The 19,794-nt window shown below is 34.0% G+C and overlaps 1 long non-coding RNA gene and 1 pseudogene across 1 annotated transcript; one reads left to right on the top strand and one right to left on the bottom strand.

Moving 5' to 3' along the window:
- LOC149203997 (glutamate--tRNA ligase, cytoplasmic pseudogene) overlaps window positions 1-10,410 on the top strand; it is a 34,017-nt pseudogene extending 23,607 nt beyond the window's left edge.
- A 4,040-nt stretch (window positions 10,411-14,450) lies between these two features.
- Window positions 14,451-15,247, bottom strand: LOC149203996 (uncharacterized). Its single transcript, XR_016251730.1, has 3 exons — window positions 14,968-15,247; window positions 14,761-14,851; window positions 14,451-14,588 (listed from the first exon to the last, which is right to left on the bottom strand). It is a non-coding gene; the product is annotated as an uncharacterized LOC149203996 (long non-coding RNA).
- Between the last annotated feature and the right edge of the window lie 4,547 nt (window positions 15,248-19,794).

The raw sequence follows: 19,794 nt of genomic DNA, 5'->3' as shown, positions 1-19,794 counted from the left end.
ATAAAAAGGGGGGAAATGCTTAAAAAGGCCAGAAGAGGAAAAGTGACTTAAATAAAATAAAATAAAGTCACTTAGATAAAGTAAAGGGGAGAATCTTCTAGAATGGTGATAAAATAATAAAATAAAATGTTTTTAGAATGATGGAGAGGGATCCATTATATTTATAAAAGGAGGGGAAGCAAATCATTTGGGACATCTTGGAGTTGAGTAATATTATTTTTGGAGTGGTTTGGGAACAAGGTTCTTTACTTTCAGCATGCCCCAGGACGAAAACCGTTGGGTTTATTAGTGTGAGTTGGAGGAAAACCCAACCCCCAATTGAGGAGATTTCACCTAGAAATCTCATGGAGCTTCAACGGTATTATTGGAGATCAGATCTGCAATAGATCTGAAGATTGGAGTAAAGATCATTTAGATTCTCAACTTGGGCATCAATGCAGTTCTAGTTCGAGAGGCTAGATCCAGTGTGGTAGCAGATATATTTTGAGGCCAGATCCAGTTTGCAGCAGTTGAGGGTTTATCTCAACTATTCTCTAGTTATTCATTTGTCCAACTAATATCGATTTTATATTAATATAATGAAGGCTAGGGTTTGCTGCATATGTTTCTTTTTTTGTCGAATATTTTATCGTTGCCATGTTCTGGGTTTTATTGCTGGTTCATATTGGTATAATCTTCGTGGATTTTTGATTAAAAATTAACGACATTGATTTTATAAAGGAAATTCCTTGTGATTTAACGAAGATATCTAGGCGGGATATTACACACTCTTATTGATTTGAAAGTAGAAATTATAGCCTCATCCTGAGGCTACAAAATCAACTAGATAACCATCCACCTTGAGCCACCCCTTCTAAAGTTGCCCCTGAGTGGACATATGCCTCATAGGCTACCTCGCAATCATCATATTTGAGACCATACCCTTCATCAAGAATGGTATCTTCACATTCATCTCTCTTTTCCTCCTTTGTTTTGCATGGGAAAATTTCTTGTTTTTCCTCGATTTTTAATGTTTTCTAAGGGTAAACTATCTATTCCAATTGTTTTGAACCAAAACTTGGAATTTGATATATATATATATATATATATATATATATATATATATATATATATATATATATATATATATATATATATATATTGAAACACAAAAATTGGAAACTGAAAAACTAACAACACCGACAACAAAAACAAATAGCAATAATGACTGTATCAGCAACTGGAGGTCAGTACTAACAAGTTATGATAAACAAGTCTAGCAATTTAACAACAAGAAATTAACAACATATCTAGGTGATATTGATGGCCACCTAGCTATTCCACTTGGACCCCCAACATTATTTCCTTTTAGTTTCCTAATTTCTAGCATAATTTACTATTTTTGGCAGTTTTTCGAGTCCTGAACTTTCGACACTGTTTTGAATCTCAAACGATGTTTTTTTTGGAAAACGGGCAGACCTACTATGGAAAGGGTCTATAGTCGAAAGTTTTTGTCCTCAGATAGATATTTCTAAGGAGGTATCGTAAGCGTCACACAAAAATCGTATGGCAAAGTTACGACCCTAGGAAGTTGATGTACCAACTAACCCCAATGGGGCCCACAAACATTTGGCGTTTCATCGCTTAGGGTTAGGTTTCTAGATGTTTCGGGTTTTCCATTGCTCCTCAATAATAAAAAGGCCTCCAAGCCTCATTGTAACACAGTTAAGAAGACATGTAGCTGTCACATCTCCTCAAAAATAAGCTACCATCGCTCAAGCTAGTTTGTTTCTCTTATGTATGGAAATAGTTTTCAGCAGTTGCTATTTTATTAATTGCAAATATGTTTTGTTGTATCTCTATGTTTTGGTTTGAATTTGTATTTCATTTCATTCTTGCATAAATCTGGATCACCATATGTCCATGAAGCATCACTAGGGAGTAGCATTGGGTGAAAACATTTTTAGAGTAACCCCAAAAGCTAACACTCCTTTATGAGAAGAGTGTTTTTTGTAATACTAGTCAACTCTCTATGAATGTGCAACCTGTTCCCCCATTATGATAGAACATCATATCTACTTTGTAGGAGTCATGACCACAAGTATAGGTCCAAATCCACATTATACAAGTAGTCATTGTTCACAAAGGTGTGTCTATTTCCAAGTAATCTACCAAACAATTTGTAACTTAGCCATAGTATGGTCAACGCAGAAAGAGAATATAAGAAAACATCACACCAACTGAAAATAAATGCCCCAAGCATATCTACAATCTATCATAGATGAAAAGTTGTGAACATACTTTCATGACAAGAACAATTAGGGTTTCAACCCATCAAACCTTTCATGGGTGCAAGTATTGACCTCAAGCACACTACCATCCAATAACCACTATTAGGTACAACAACTAAAGTATCCAACCTTTAAATCCATAAGAAGGCAATTTCAGTCCAATCAATGTTGATACCATGTAGAAATTTTGTGAAATGAACAGTGAATGCAACTTCAGAAATTTCCCCTGAATCTATAAGTATCCCAAACAAATTCTTGTGAAAATTTTTCCTTAGTTCTAAATCTGAAATAATAAACTACAATAACTAATATTAATACTTCAGTCCAACCCAATTCACCATGCGGCCCCATGAAATACATACATAACAAGTGTACCTCAATGCCAACAAGTTATAACACTTAGGCAACCAGATTATAGATCTGAAAATACTTTATTACAATAATATATTAGTTCTTTTATCTTCTAAATATTTTCTAAATCACTTAATCAATTCAACTAAATGTATGTCAAATCAACGTGCATAACTAGGGTTAAATCTAATCAATCATGAAGATAACATAAGCTGAAAATCAAAATATAAGAATATAACACAACTTTATCACAAAGTTGGTACAAGTCAAACTCTTCAACCTAGCTAGGGAAACTATAGGAGAACTCTGTCCACCAACTCCTCCTAGCAAGGAATCGCTCCCAACAAAGTTGGCCACTTTGCCAAATATCTCAATAAGCTAGCATCAACATCAACAAGCCCTCCTTGGCACATACACCAAGCTTGTATAAAACAAGCTCTTAGCACTAGTAGTTTTGTCTTCCTTAGGGTTTTCAAACCCCGGTCATGTTGCATCACACAATTACATGACAAGGCAATTGTAGTGTTGGCCTCTAAGTTGACATAATTCATCATAGGGTTTTAGAGAGTTAACGACCTAGAGTTTGAGTAAGTTGGTGAGATGCCTTACTTGGAAGATGATGATTATTGAATTCTTAATGTTCCATGGATGGCTTGGTGCTTGTGTTGATGCAAGAATTGACAACCTAGGGTTTGAGTCAACTCTTGCATTAGCACAAGCACAAAATTATCCATGGAATATCAAGAATTCAATAATATTTGTTTTCCAAGTAAGGCATCTCACCAACTGCGAGAGTCTTGATCTTTCCCTAGCCTCTATTCATCACACAAGAACAAGATTACAATCTCATCTAGGTGCTAGCTTGTTTCTTCATGTCATATGCTATGGATGAACCCTAGTGCTACAACCTTAGGTTGTCAACTCTTGCATCAACACAAGCACCAAGACATCCATAGAACATCAAGAACTCAATAACTGAGTCACTTTCCAACTCCAAGCAAGGTATCTCACCAACTTCGAGACTCATCAAATTAGGGGCTCTATGATCTTGCCCTAGCCTTCGTTCATCACACAAGAACAAGGTTGCAATCTCGTCCAAAGCACTAGCTCCTTTCCTCATGTCTTTTATTAGGGATAGAACCCTCGTGCTAAATCAAGAGCCATAAGTTAAACCATCTTCACCTTCATCGTCATGTTCTTCTCAAAGGTTTACATGTATAACAAAAACGTTAACATCTCATGAGAGAAAAACCTGGCATCTCATAAGCGCAAACTCTCCAAGAACATCCAAGTTGTTTATTGTTTCTTCATGTCTTCTACCTACCAAGGTTTGCATCACAATCCTTAGTATTTTGCTCCCTATAGGACTCCCTAATATTTTGTTCAATGCAAGACTTCTTTAAGACAATTACAAAGATAGAATAGAGTACAATGATAATAATGATTACAAGAGTTTTCTCCTTCCTTTATATCTAAACTGGGTGGGGGAAACTAACATAAAACAAGGACTGCCCATATAAGAAACCAATAATTCAATCCCAGATGGAACGCTCTATGATGCAATGATGTACAAGTGTCACACTAGGGTTTATCCAACCCCGAAGATGAAATGCACTCTAAGCATGATACTTTTAGAGCTCAATGCCTCTCCTCCTTGATGGCGTGCCCTCCATCAAGCTATTAGTTCAATGCACCTATTCCATTTTTGGTATCCAAGTGTCCTCATGCAAAGCATTCCTCCTTTAACTATGTGCCATATGTCCTTAAGTAAAGTGTCCAACCTTAAAGGTGTATATTGCATGGAACCAAGCTTCTCAAGGGCTAGGTGCCCTCCTCCAATTGCCTAGTGCTCTTCCTCCTAGATAGGTTTCTTGATCGCTCTGTGTCAACCACCCTATAGCAGCATATAATTTTTTTCAAAGCACTCCATCATGCTCGAGCAGTCAAGCAACGAAAAATCATCATTATCCTTCAGCTATTTGTGAAATCATGTAAACCTAAATTCTGCATCTCGGTGGGCCATTGTAAAAATCATTATAGTATGTTTATAAAGCCATGTAAAACACGTAGATAAACTTAAGAATTTTTGCTAACGAGTTTCATTCTAGGGGGTTTTTTAACCTCAACTAATTTTTTGTGTTTTAAACAATCAGGTAATTAGTGGATTTTTTTCCCAGATATACCCCCAAAGCTAGGGTGGGATTCGGTGGTGATGTCTTAAGTAAGTCCTAGTGTGTCGAGTCTATGTATTTTCATCATACTAGATCATGTATGGAGTCTTGTAGAATTTGGTTGAGTCTAAGTGTCTATTTTTAATTATTAAATTTCCAGCTGGTTAGGAAATTTAATAAATTGGATGTAAATTGTAAAATCAAATGATTGTAAAAGTTGAAGGGGGTAGGGTACTTACAGTTAGAACTTCTACACCTCAACTTAATGTCTAGACACTTTTTGAGGGTTGAAATTATGTCTATCCCCTCAAATTATTTTTATTCGACAAAAATTAAGCCAAAAAATGGTCAAAAAATTAAAATTGAGAGAATAAAATTCTCTCCAAGTGGAAAAACGAATTTTTGGAGAAGGTGAGCATTCCTGAGGAATAATTAAATTTGACAAACTCAATTCCAAGGCAAAAAAACCCACAGAAAGTTAAATGAGACCAAAAAAGAATTATATTTTCAAGAAAATTAATTTTTCTGGGTCCAAAAGAAGTCCAATTTCGAAGGCCCTCCATCAAGGAAAATATCAATTTTTTAACAAAAAAATGAGCTTATAGACCAAGGTGATTAAGTCAAAATAATATTTTTTTGAGGAAAAAAGGTCAAAATAATATATTTTTTTGACCAAGAAAAAAGAGAATTATTATAGAATTCGAATTTCTTCATCAAGATCAAGGGACATGATTTAATTTTAGCATGGATTAAGCAACAACTAGCCGTTATTCATTAGGATCAAGTCAAATTTGTGCAACTTCTTGGACATAGTCGTTTTCCATTTGGAAGGATCTAGATCTCTCTATTTTTCTACAAATTGAGCCTAAGAATCCTCATTGTAATCATATTTGGATGTTGTAATTGGCTCTGGAAGCTCCGTATATATTTTTTTGGATTAATAAAGTAAAAAATCTTTGGGGGCATGACCATGTGTGTATGTCTGTGACTTAACATGGTAAATTTGCTCTGATCATGTGCTTAATTTTCTACTGAATTTTAATGTTTTTATTTTCATATGCATTTGGGATTTATCAGTGTACAAGTATCTTGGACTGTTATTTGGGTTGAGCAAGCATTGATGATTGGGCAGATCTATTGGTTTTCGGTTAAACCCTTAGACTAACCTTTTACTCTGTGAGTCCATCCCATTTGGATTTAACAAATTTTTGAGTGTTTGTAGAAATCTCTTTTGAATAAGATCACGAGCGTGTGGGGCTAAGTTGCACTGAGAAAAATACGGGAATGGATACAGATACGGAGTTTGAAACAGATACGACAAATTTTCAAAAAATCTAGATATGATATGGCAGGAAACGGCACACACACACACACATATATATAAAATAAGAATTTCATATTACCATTCATATTTTAGAATCTAGATTATATCTAAAGAATAAAAATAGGCAGTGCAGTCTTATCGTTAGCAATTGATATAACATGCTCTAGAAGAATGGATTTTTAAATCTTCTGCTAAGCAAGCAAAGAAGATTCAGTTTAAAATGTCATTTTGAAGAGGACCCACCATTGCTTTGCCAAGGTTAAAATGTTGTGTTTATGCAGGATATACAATGAGTTATTTGGCAGGAAATGTGACTCTTTAGGTAGCCACTGCAGTCCCTTTTTTATTACAGAATTCCCATATTATTGGTAAATGATTTAACATGTTCCAAAAAGTCTGTGTTTTCATCTTTTCCCCTAGGCCAAGAAGGCAAGGTTCGGGTTAAAATAAAATCATGTAGAAGTCACACCATTGCTTGAAAGTTGAATCTCAACACTTCTATTTTGGTGACTCCAATGAGGGAATAATTATGTATTCTATGCAATTAGCCAACAAGACTGTTGAGAGCTCTCTACTTCAGCTGAACCCCTACTCTACAATTTACTTAACAGTAAGTTTCATATCGTCAAAATCAACATATTTGTAGGACGTGGATTGTAGGATAAATTTTCAGAAAATGGAAAGTCCCTTGTTCCAAGTCGATGTGGAGAATTTTATCTCAGGTTAGGGAAGGAATGCTTTAGTGGACTGAATCACTGATATAACTAATCAAGGGTTTGTTGTACGATTGTCAACTACAAATATTCAGAGATTCGATGGCACAATGTTTTTGTTGAAAATGATTTCTAATGAAATATGTTATTATCTACATATAATGAACTTCAGTTTACCATAATGGTTGTCCAACAGAGGCCCGAGGGTTTATAAATTAGCATTCAAAATGGACTTCCGATATCATGATATCGCCATGCCAAAAATTAAAATGAGCCTTGAACACTTACACTATTCCGCTCGGCTCTCGGGATCGACTCAGGCTCCCACAGTGGCTGAGTGACACATTCGGTTGGCGGGTTGAAGGCTCCAAAGTCCACACTACTCGCTCGCTGGTTGAGGGCTCAGCGACTCGCTCACAATGTCAAGACTTAGTGGCTCATGGGCTGAGGGCTCGGCGGCTCGCTCACAATGTCAAGACTCACAGTCGCTCGCGGGTCGGGTCACTCCACAGTCAGTCCAAAATGATAAACGCAAATGAAAATGACCGCTCTAGGAAAATGACAAATGCCGACTAGGTAAAGGTTATAAAATGGGAAAACAACCTCATAAAAAGCACAACGAAAATCAAATATAAAATGTGAAAACCGTTCTCAACTGCCATTGAAAAATCCCAATACATTCTTGTTTTGGTCGGATTAGTTTTTGTAAAATCTGAAACATATTAAAAATGATCGAAAATATATGCTTTTTATGAAAAACGCCCTAAAAACATTTTCGGATTCCAACAAATTCTGAAACGCTAACAATATTTTTTTGTGCCGTTTCTTATGCGTTTCGTACTAGTTTCCGGATGAACGACGTTTCGGGGAGGTTAGCCTGACGTTTCCGGTAACTCAGCTATGGGGAAGTTTTTGGCTAAATCATCCCACTCTTGAGCGTGAGGGTTAAAGAACCCGTGCTGGGACATTTCAAGGATTGATCAAAAGAAAATTGTGAAAGGGGGTTTTCTTTCCTCTCACTCTACTTAAGATCATCCATTTAAAAATTGTTCCCCTATTTTCATTTGCTTTTATTTGAATATCTGACATTGTAAGATTTCCAATCTATTTTCATTTGCTTTTATTTGAATATCTGACATTGTAAGAGATAACAACTTGAGCTAAGGGCGGAGGTGTCTTCATACCCTGCAGATCAATCTTTGTAAACTATTTGTACATTATTTGTAAATTATTTATCTTTTAATTGTAAACTTGTAAATACTTTTTTTTTTTTTTTAATATTTCATACTCTGCAAATAATATTTGAAATGTTTCATTTTAAATTTTTGTAAATAATAATATTTGAAATTTATTATTTTAAACTTGTAAATATTTTACTATGTCTCTTAAGCTTGGTAAATATTTGTAAATGTTTTTTTTTAAGATTTTTTATTTAATCTTTAAATATATTCATGTAGCAAATGTAAAAGGGAGCAACGTATTTTTTGATCTGCACGTGCATTTCTTTACCTCCCTCGAGTAGGAGGATGGGCTTAGCCTTCACCCAGCCTCACGGCTAGGGTTTAAAGGCCAGACATTGCATACTTTAAGGGCCTATTTGCCTCAGCCGCAAGGGTTTGATACCCACTTTTTCCACTTCAGGATTCGATTTTGCAGGAGTTCCAATCTTTAATTTCCTTTGTGAATTTTTTCTCATTTTTAAATCTGATTGGAGTTTCAGTTTGGCAGGGTACATAGAGATTTTGGAGCTTAAAGTTTGATTTGAAATTTTGATTGGCTAAACCGCTTGTTTCTCTAGCCCTTCTAAGCTTAACCGCAAACCTATTGGGCCTCAATTACCATAACCGCAGCCTGTTAAGGCTTGTCAAGGAAGCCGCAGGCACTCAGAGGGCTTATACGTTGATATATAATTTGTTTTAACACTAAACTTTGGCTTTTTGGACAGACCTTATCTCATAATCTTTAAGGGGTTTACTATCTGAATTGTTTTTGGTTGCAGGCTTTTTGACCATTTGCTTCAAGGAAGCCGCAGGCCCTTTGGCCTCTAAAATCTTCACTACATATAATTTGCTGCAGGGTTCTTAGAGCATTTGTTTTTTGGGGATTGTATTTGGCACTTCTAATCTTTAGGTTACCCCTGGTTTCTTGCAGACTCATTCTCAATATTTTTTTACCATTTGGTAAGGCTTGTAGCTAAACTCTTCCAGATCTGGTCATTTGCAAGGCCTAGGAGTCCCCTTTAGGTTTGGCTGCAAATGATAAATTGATGTTGGAAGTTTGACAACGAATTATGTAAATATGAGTAATAATTTGTATTAGTTACTACTAGTTAGTTTTATACCAAAACATCAGTTTTGTAACGGAGGAGGCTTGTATAAAACTAGTGAATTCCCGAGAAATGTAATCATGGAGAATCATTATTGATTGAATAGAGAATACAATCCCCTTCCCCATGATGTTTCCTTGACACCCTGTCAAGGTTTTACCACGTAAATCCTGTGTTGTTAATTGTGTGTGTGAATTCAGTTTTCAATCAGTTATATGCTTTTCTTGGTCAATGTATAACTAAATGTTTTCCTCATTTCTTTCCTCATTTTCCCTATTCGAACTACAAATAGTATGCAAGCAATGTTGTCTTAGACAGAAGGTGGATATGTAGGTTGCAAATAAGTCACTTAGGGATCCTGTTTATTATAGACGCAATCCTACATCTCATCATCGTGTTGGGTCTAAGTACAAAGTTTATCCAACGTATGACTTTGCATGCCCATATGTTGATAGTATTGAGGGTGTGACACATGCTCTTCGTTCAAGTGAATACCATGATCGCAATGAACAGTACTATCAAGTCTTACAGGATATGGGTTTGCGCAAGGTCCATGTATGGGATTTTAGTCGTTTAAATTTTGTTTACACACTTTTGAGCAAGCGAAAGTTACAATGGTTTGTAGATAACGGTAAAGTAGAGGGTTGGGATGATCCTCGGTTCCCAACAGTGCAAGGAATAATACGAAGAGGCTTGACTGTGGAGGCCTTGAAGCAGTTTATTCTCTCTCAAGTAAGGCTATATATTAGAGTTCCTTTGCTATAGGATTGTTCTAGTTTGCCTCTTCTTGTTATCAGTTTCTGATTGACTCACTCTATCTTATCTCCTGGAATTGACGAAAATTTTAGGCTTTTTACTCTCTTTTGTATGCAATTTTTTTAATTTTCTGGATAATATGTGAATGTTTTCTTTATCTTATTATATTTTTTCTACAAACACGTGATTTTTGTTCCTATATAAAATAATTTATTTTTATGAACTTCAACTGTTCTCAGATTGCTTGACTTATATTTTGCAGCTCGAGGAAACTGATAATTTTCTTGAAGTTCTCAACCCATGTGCAAGATGGGAAAGTCTAGCTATAGGCGATGCAAATATGCGTAACCTAAAAAGAGGCGAGATTTTACAGCTGGAAAGGAAAGGATATTTCCGATGTGACGTGCCCTATTTGAGGCCATCAAAGGCCATAGTTCTGATTGCAATACCTGACGGTAGAAAGCAGTCTGTCTTGAAGGTAGAAAGCAGTCTGTCTTGAAAAGGCCTTCCTCTTGACTAACTGTGTTTAACGGTGTTTGAAATGCAAATTTAGTACTGAATTTTTATAGTTGCTTTACAGTGGTAGAGAGCTGGCTGTCTTGAAAGGGCCATTATCTTGACTAAGGCATAATTGGTGTCAAACACATTAAGAGTTGGATTTTGTCATACTAACTGTAATTTATTGAAAGAATAGCATCTATTATTTTGGGCAATTGGGTGTAAATGAATTTGGTTAAGGTTGTGTGACTATTTTGTCTCCAAGGGCCCTAGAGAGTGTAGTTTTATTATTTCTTAGCTTGAGCTAAGAGAGTTGCACAACTTGTATTTTGTAACTTAGATTGAATTCTGAATCTGGACACTTTGGTTGAACTCTACTGCAATTTGCAATCTTATTTGTGCCATTTTCTTCCAATTTGTATGATGCATGATATTAGGCATCTGTCCTACACTTGATTTGACAAAGTGACAAAGTGTTGTATTAACCATACAACTTTCATATTGTTGACTAAATATACATAGCAGAGGTAGCATGGAAGTTTTTTTTGGTAAATTTTCATGACATAATGGAAGAGGCAGTTTAGTGTTCATGCTGTAAAGAAATCGCTTGTGCTGAGAAATTTGTGTACAAAATGGAATTCACCCAACCATTTTTGTGTCTAGTTCATTCTTTGCATAGTGAGTAAAGATTGTCACCAAATTGATTTTTCATACTAAGAGTGAATATTAAATTGTTTCTTGCACTCAACATATTTAAGTAGAACCCAACATGCCTTGTATTCAAGATTGTTGAACATATCTTCTTAGTTGTCATGTCCTGCTTGTAGGTTAGTAAGTCTTAACTTTCAACCATTAAAACCTACTATAGAAGAGAATGGTCAATAACTGCTATGGCTTAAACTATCAGAACTATGAAGGAGGAGGAGCTCGGACTACATTATACCAATGAATGAAATATTATGTCAATTCAAAAATGAATTACCTAGCATAGAGCAGAATAGGGAAAACAGAACCGTCAGAAGGGTAAGAAGTTCGAACCCTGTACCCTAAAGTAAGAGGGTATTCACAGAAAGAGGTCTAAGAAGCATTGCTAAAAGGCCAAACCAAACCTAACCAGATAAACAACATCCTGAAAATAGTTGAAAAATAAAATCTTGATAAACGCAGACACTCCGACCATTATTTCCTTATAGATAATCCAAATGGCGTACCTTGTAAACTAGAGTTTGTTGTCTCCCGCTTCCCTTAGCCTTGAGAGATCAATAGAGTAGAGGCCAGGACCCTTTTAAATTCTAAAACAAAAAAATATTGGAGAGAATCGGATTCATGAATTATAAATTGTTAATGTTCGAATTAGGTTGGAAGAGAATCGGGTTCATGAATTATAAATTGTTAATGTTCCGTTCGGTCTCTTTTTCACTTTCCTTGTTCAAATGGACAAATCAGAAGAAATGCGAATTTCTATCAAACATAGTACAAGTTGAATATAGTAAATGAGAAGTTAAATAAAATATGAAAAAAATTAATAATTTATTATTCTCATAAATTATTATTTATTAAAATATCTAGAGTTGGTTACATCAACGTCAAAATACTCCATGAAAAATTATAATTAACTTTTTTTAGTCAACACTAACGCGTGAAGAAGTCAATATGAGATTTTCTTTTAATTTTATATTAAATGTTTTTAAATTTAAATTTTATATTTTAAAAACAATATGTTATAAATTTATTAGTCTTTCTTAAATATAAAAAATATGCATTGTAAATAAGTTTAATAGCTGAAATATAAAAGTTCGAAAAAAAAAAAAAAAAAAAAAAAAAAAAAAGATTAAATATAAAAATTATATAATTAAATGTTTTTAGTGTAATTAGTTTAGAAGGGTATTTGTGTTGGAGTAGGTTTAAAATTGTTTTGTTCGGTTAAGAGCTCGATTTTTTTTTGGACTTAAGAAAATAGGTTAACTGTCTAAGATCTAGAAGCATTTGGTGTGAGTGAAATTCTCTCTCTTATGAACCACTTATGGGTAATTTTAGGTGGTGTGGGTTTTCTTTGAATAACAGTGTGGCGTATGCCTAAAATTATTTTGCTTAGCTAAGAGAGGCTCAAAACCTAAGTATTTGGTGGGAGTGAAAGCATGCCCCCTTATGAACCACTAGCGAGTAATTTCATGTGTTGTGGGTTTTCCTTGAATAATGTGGGTTTTCCTTGAATAATGATGAGTCAGCTTGCACTCGCAAATAAGAGTAATTGCATGTGTTGTGGGTTTTCCTTGAATAATGATGAGTGAGATTGTACTCGCAAATAAGAGTCAGCAACTGTTGTCCCTCCTACTGGTTTTTATTATTCTTATTATTATCCAAAGTATTTGGTTGGAGCGAAAGCATGCCCCCTTATGAACCACTACGAGTCAGCAACCGTTATTCTTATTATTATCTAAAGTATTTGGTGGGAGTGAAAGCATGCCCCCTTATGAACCACTACGAGTCAGCAATGGTTGTCCCTACTACTTGTTTTTATTATTCTTATTATTATCTAATTTTAAAGTCATGGCCAAACTAGACATCAAATATAGTTATGACAATTGAGTTTTGATGTATTTTCCTACTATTTAGAAAATATAATTTGAAAAGATAGGCAATCCAAATTAGAAATTTCAATTAAAAACCCATTAAAATTTAATTATTTTAATAAATAATGTAAGCACACCATTTTTAAGTAATTTCGTAAACTATAAGTTACTTTTCCAAATTATAGACACACTAACAATATGAGAAAAAAATTATAAAATTAAAAGAGAAATAATAAAAATATTAAAAATTATAATAAATAATTTTCTTCATAAAATCATTAAAATAAAAATATAATTGGTCAACGCAAAATCAAAACATCACATGGCAAGTGAAAACATTTTTGTCATTAATAAATAAAGTTTAATAACTTTTTTCCGACAATTTCATATTAAAAAAATTTATTTTTATTTTTTCATTAAAAGTAAAGGTATTTTGGAATTTAATTTAATTTTTTTAAATAAAAATAAATTTATTTTGGAATTGAGGTTTTTTTATAATAATAATAAATAAATTGAATAAATTATTTTTTTAAATAATTTTATAAAAAATTATAGCGAAAATCAAAGTATTATGACTTGCAAATGAAAATTATATATTGTGTTTTACTGGGATTAATAAAGTGATTTTATTAATTTATGAGATCTTGGATAGACAATGATTAGGTGATTTGTTAAGGTACTCCTTTATGTGAAGTTACTGGTTCAATTCCCCGTCGTGATCGAGGTGATATATTGGACCTGCTCAACTCTACCTCACTCAAAAACCTATTTAAGGTACAATCTGCAATGCAACAACTCTCCGCTAAAGCAGAGAAACATGCTAATGTTGCCCCACAAAAACAAATAAAGAGGAAGCCAAGAAATTTCCAGGAGTTGCCTATAGCAAAAGGAAGTAAAGTAACAAACCATTTTGCTGGAAACAATGGTAAGGCTAATGGCTTGTATGATGCAAAGTTCAGAAATTTTGAGAAGCCAGGTTATGTTGTATTACAGACCAAGCCAAAGGTGAAAGATGCTAATACTGGGTCTCCTCATTCTCCTACACAGTTATTTGGAGGTCCAAAAGAATGGTCAGGGAAGATTGAATATTTATACAAGGGAAGGAAAAAGAAGAAATTTGTTTCAGAATATGTTGAGCTGTCTTATAATGAAATAAGTAACAACCATCAGGGGCACAAATTGTCTGAGTTTGGAGATCATAATACATATATGCCGAACAGGAGCCTTGACACGCATTTATTTAGGATAGAGATATTTTTCTGAATTGGGAAGCATGTTTCCAGATAATAACAGGCACAGCACGAGGTTTTGCATATTTGCATCAACATTCTCATGTCCTTATTATACACAGATATCAGATCTGGTAACATATTTCTGGATGAAAATCTCTGACCTAACATAGCATATTTCGGACTAGTGAAATTTTTCCAGAAGACCAAGCCATCTTCCAACTAGGGTTAAAGGAACAGTTGGGTATATGGCTCCAGAATACACTGTGCATGGGCTCTTGACGCAAAAGGGTTGGCAAACTTGAAGGAGCTGCAAATTTCTCGAAGCCGTGTTGCTTTAACGTATCTCAACATAAAGTCATGCTGTATAACTGATCCTGGATGCCAAAAGCTTGAAGGACTTCAGAATTTAAAGATTTTGAAAATGGCCTATAAAAATATTACACATGCTAGCCTAGTGCATCTTAAAGGTTTGACATACTTGGAGAACTTAAATTTGGATTCCTGTAGAGTTGGAGATGAGGAAATGGAATGTTTGAGAGGGCTTACCTCTCTGAAGAACTTGGATTTGTCAGATTCTGAAGTTGGCAGCAATGGACTCCAGCATTTGGCAGGCTTACAAAATTTGGAAAGTTTGAACCTGTCATTCACCCAAAAAACTTATATTGGCTTGCAAAGGCTATCTGGATTGACAGCGCTTAAATCTCTGAATCTGGACGCACAACAAGTTACAGACAGTCGATAGTCTGCTCTTACAAGTCTTCATTGGCTTGACACATCTGGATCTTTTGGAGCCCGTATTACAGATTATGGCACAAGCTGTGAAAGATACTTCAAGAAGCTCCAGTCATCGGAGCTATGTGGTGGAAGTATTACACATGCAGGAGTCAAGAATATCAGATCTCTCTACCACCACTTGTTATAATTACACAGCTCAACGGAAGTAAAGAAGCCCTAAACCCTACCTGGGTTCTCGTTCTCCTCTGCAGTAATCATTCACATTCACATTTGAGTACCACATGTCAACATCCTAATATCAATTAATTTCCTAGGGTTTGATTGCTAATGGGACGACGACATTGTGTATCTATTTGGTGATTCCGTGTGCCTAGCTTCATAATAAGTGGGCCTAGTGCACCTAGCAGACATCGCAAATGTGAAGGTATACGCATATCAAGTGTTATGTCGAAGTTAATATTTTTTATTTTGCTCGGACTTAATATAACAGAGTTTATATTAGTTAGTTAAATACAGTTTTAGCTATTAAGTAATTAGAAATTAGTTACAAACTTATAATTGAAATAGTTACCCAAAAAAATGTATAAAAATAATGAAGAACCAGGGAGAATGGTATGGAAGTTTTGGCTGGTTAGCACTATTTTTGCATCAGGAAATCTATGAAGCCTGTAAGACATTTTCATTAACCAAAAAGATTCCAGTTCTTGATATATTTATAGTCTGTTTCCTTATTCTGTTGTTATGTTTTCTTTGCATCACTCTGTGCATTCTTAACAGTACTTTAAAATCTGAATGATTTTTGTGCCCAGAAATACGTAAAGTTGTCTCTGGACAGAGTTTAATTTGTGTAAGTAGACAAACCTACACAAATACAGTCCTAAACATAAGCATACAGCATGGCCAGAATCTATTGCAGCCCTTAGAATAAGAGAAGTACAAACCTAAGTGAGCATTCTTATGAGGGTTGAGAACTATAAGACAAAGCCTATGCCTTCGCTTTAACAACTCCAAGTCAATTAGAAAAAAATGTGACAGAATAATTTTTGAAATGCTTACCTGAGGCCGAGTTTAAGCTCACAAGATGATCTATCCTAAACAAAATCCAACTATCCTCGAGAGGTCCCAACCTTTGTCTCAGAAAGGTCGAGTAATTTTAGAAAGAAAGATTAGTTGATATGTTATGTTATTGGAAGGCATTTGGTCTCCTTTTATAGTTTTTTATTAGACTTATTAAGGGCTTCTCAATATAAATGTTACAAAGCCTATGCCTTCACTTTCACAAATCCAAGTCAATTAAAAAAAGATAACAAAATAATTTTTGAAATGCTTACCTCAGGCCGAGTTTAAGCTCACAAGATGATCTGTCCTAAAAAAAATCCAACTATCCTCAAGAGGTCCGAACCTTTTCCTCAGAAGTTCCTCAGAAAATTTCGCTGCCTCAGAAAGGTCGAGTAATTTTAGAAAGAAAGATTACTTGAGATGTTATGTTATTGGAAGGCATTTGGTCTCCTTTTATAGTTTTTTATTAGACTTATTAATGGTTTCTCAATATAAAAGATGAAGTAGACTAGCGTGTAAAAAATACTTTTAAAATTATTCATTCAACTAAATTCTATATTATCTTAAGCCCTAAGCAAACCCTTATGATAACAAATTAGATGTTAAACATGTTTTCGAAGGCATTAGGTCTGTTTTAATCTAAGTTACCAGCATTCGGATCCGTTTTTTTGAAAATTCGCTAATTTTTTCAGTTTTTTTTTAAAATTCGCTAGTTTTTTTTAAATCCAGGATCAGGATACGGCAATAATATTAAAAAATATAATAAAATTAATAATAGACACAAAATTATATTAAGCATTATTATAGAGTGAGACCTGCAAATTTTTTAATAACTTTAAGAACCTTTTACTAACAGAAATCCAAACAATTTCAAAAATATAATGGCTATCATAATTTTATAAAGATATAATCGCTACCATAATTTTATAAAATATATAAAGTTGAAATTATAAATTTGAAAAATGTGATTAAGGTATTCTCTACACTTCTAAAAGTTAAGTTGAAATTATAAATTTGAAAAATGTGATTAAGGTATTCTCCACACTTCTAAAAGTTTTGTAGTAGAATTCATCTGCTTACGTACTCAAAGTTAACATCGATAGGAATATAATATATATGCATTATATTTGCATGAAAAAACAAATACTATAAGTAATATTCACTCAATTTTTGTAAATAAAATTATATATTGATATATTTTTATATATATTAAAGCTAAATCAATTTCATACATTGTGTGCTTTTACCATATATTCAAGTTAATTTTTAATTATCTCTTCAAATTAACAAATTGTTGTTTTTTAAGCTTGCATTCATAAAAAACCATCATTAGTTTACACCCACACACCTATATTTTAAGATTATTAAGACAAAACTAAATTTAAAATTTTAGATATAGATATAGATATAGATATATATATATATATATATATATATATTTATAAATTTTAAGTTAATTAATAAAAATTAGAAGAAAAAATATATATGTTAAAATTCCAATCTATAAGTCAAAACAAAATTAAAAATAATAAGCAATATAATTTAAAAAATGCGTACCTATATTTTAAGATTAATAAGACAAAACTAAATTTAATAATATATATATATATATATATATATATATATATATATATATATGTATTGAAATTTGTATAAATTTTATATATCATTTTAAATTTTAAATTAATTAATAAAAATCAGAAAGAAAAAAATATATATATGTTAAAATTCCAATCTATAAGTCAAAACTAAATCTAGGTCTCTTTTGATTACATTTTGTTCAAAAATGGCCACCAACGACGCTGCTTCGCCCCTGGCTTCCCTCCATTCGAATCTTGATGCCACTGGCTATCTTTCAAGTTTTAAGTTTTTAACTCAACAGCCATTTCATGTCTGTAATTTTGGACGGAAAACGGAAAACTGATGTTATCTAAATTGAAAATAATAAGCAATAGAATTTTAAAAATGCATATAAGAGCACAAAAATGGCAATATTCAGGAGAATATAAAGTCTTCCGTTGTCCCTCTGAGGTTACTCTATCAATAAATCACTCGATTTTTTTGTCTGATGTCATTCGCTCTTCGTAGTTCCATGGAAGAAAATAAAAAACTCTACGCAACTATATACTCTGCGTCTACATGAGACCCATGAAACCCAAATTTGATTCCCGCAGACACCACAAATGTCTACAAAGTAAAAGCGGCATGGCAAAAAACTTAGAAATCCGGGAAAGTGAAGAGGGCCTTTAAGAAATTTTAGCATTAATAAATGTGTTGACTTGACTTGTTTAATTAGGATCACCAATCAATCACACCTGCTGTCTTATACCAGTAAACTCATTATATTCGGGATTTTTTTATCAAAAGTACTGTTACATCCCTTTAAGCATAATTGTTTGAAGCAGTTATGTTCTAGTTCTGACTTCTTGAATTCAAACATGCTCAGGAATTCAAACCTCTCACCCTTTAAGTTTTGAGTCTGTAGATATTCAAGGCATAGTCTACTGGTTATAGAGAATAACTCTGAACTTCAAGATTCATTTGTATGAAAAGCCTGCTTCCTAACAAATTCTGTTAAAAGAAAACTTAGATGCCTGGGCACTAATCTCCTCAACGAGGATTTATCTCCACAAGCCACATCACAAAGCATCAACGAAGAACATTAATAAAATAGGATGTTTATATTCTCACATCACAAAGCATCAACGAAGAACATTAATAAAATAGGATGTTTATATTCTCTACACTTCTATGTAATGTCCCCAATTAAATTAATTTTGCTAAAATGAATTTCTATTTTTGCAATTGGGGGTTGGGAAATATTTTGGCATGTAAACTTAGGAAAAGTAGGTGGGAATTCCCACTAAATTTTTGGAGAGATGGAGGTCACCAACATTAGAGAAAAATGAAAGATTAAAATGGTAGTGGGATGTGGGGCCACTCAAAAAAGGGGAATTCAAACCCCTTAGGAAAATTGAATTGCTAAGGGAAGGAGGTTAAAATATTGGATGGAGGGAACCACATGAGGAGACAAGAAATATAAATAGCAAGAGCATAGAAGCTATTGGGGTCTTTTGTTCACTCATCTATTTACTTTGTTGCTCAAGTTGTTTAGCTGGGTCACTAGTGCTGCTTAGCACAGAGTTCTCCAAGGGGAGAATTCACCCTTCTTTCAATGGACTTAGAGTGCCACCCTAGGAAGGAAAGCTATTGCTACTTTGGTGAGAGAGTGGTGGAGTATTGCAGCACATTTCAGGAGATTCCTTCAACCAATTCGTACTCCAAGGAGGACGCAGTAGGGAATGGTACCACTCATTTCAACTAGCTTCCGAGGGTATTTTGCCTGGGTATTTTGACCGGAGAAAATCAACGGAGTTTCTTGAGGGAGAGCTCAACATTTGTGGAAAGTTTTGGAGTTGGAAATGACTGCTATTGAAGGGAATGAAATTATCTTCCTAGGGCCTATGCAAGTGGTCATTGGACAGCATTTTTGTGGGGTTGGGTTCGGTAACAGTTATATTGTGTCAGGATTTGATGTAACACCTATCCCCTACATTTGGGAAAATTTCCTAGACCATTCCTATTGCAGATTTGAGAATAAATAAGGAGAGAGTTTGCAGCAGATAGAGCCATAGAGCCACTGGGGACACAGTCTCTAGTTCTACTAAGGAGGGTGTAGCACCAATTTTGGGTAATTCCGAGAGGTCAGAATTAGCTCAAAACATTTTTGGGTTTGGACAGTCAGGGGTCAAGGAGTTGACTCCTAATTTTGCAAAATTTTTGCGA

This window comes from Pinus tabuliformis, chromosome 1_2, assembly GCF_031772625.1.
Source record: "Pinus tabuliformis cultivar Carrire ecotype Pingquan chromosome 1_2, CPIR1, whole genome shotgun sequence".
In the NCBI taxonomy this organism is placed as follows: Eukaryota; Viridiplantae; Streptophyta; class Pinopsida; order Pinales; family Pinaceae; genus Pinus; species Pinus tabuliformis.
The sequence above is the reverse complement of the archived record's forward strand: the minus strand, read 5'-3'. Positions and strand labels throughout refer to the sequence as shown.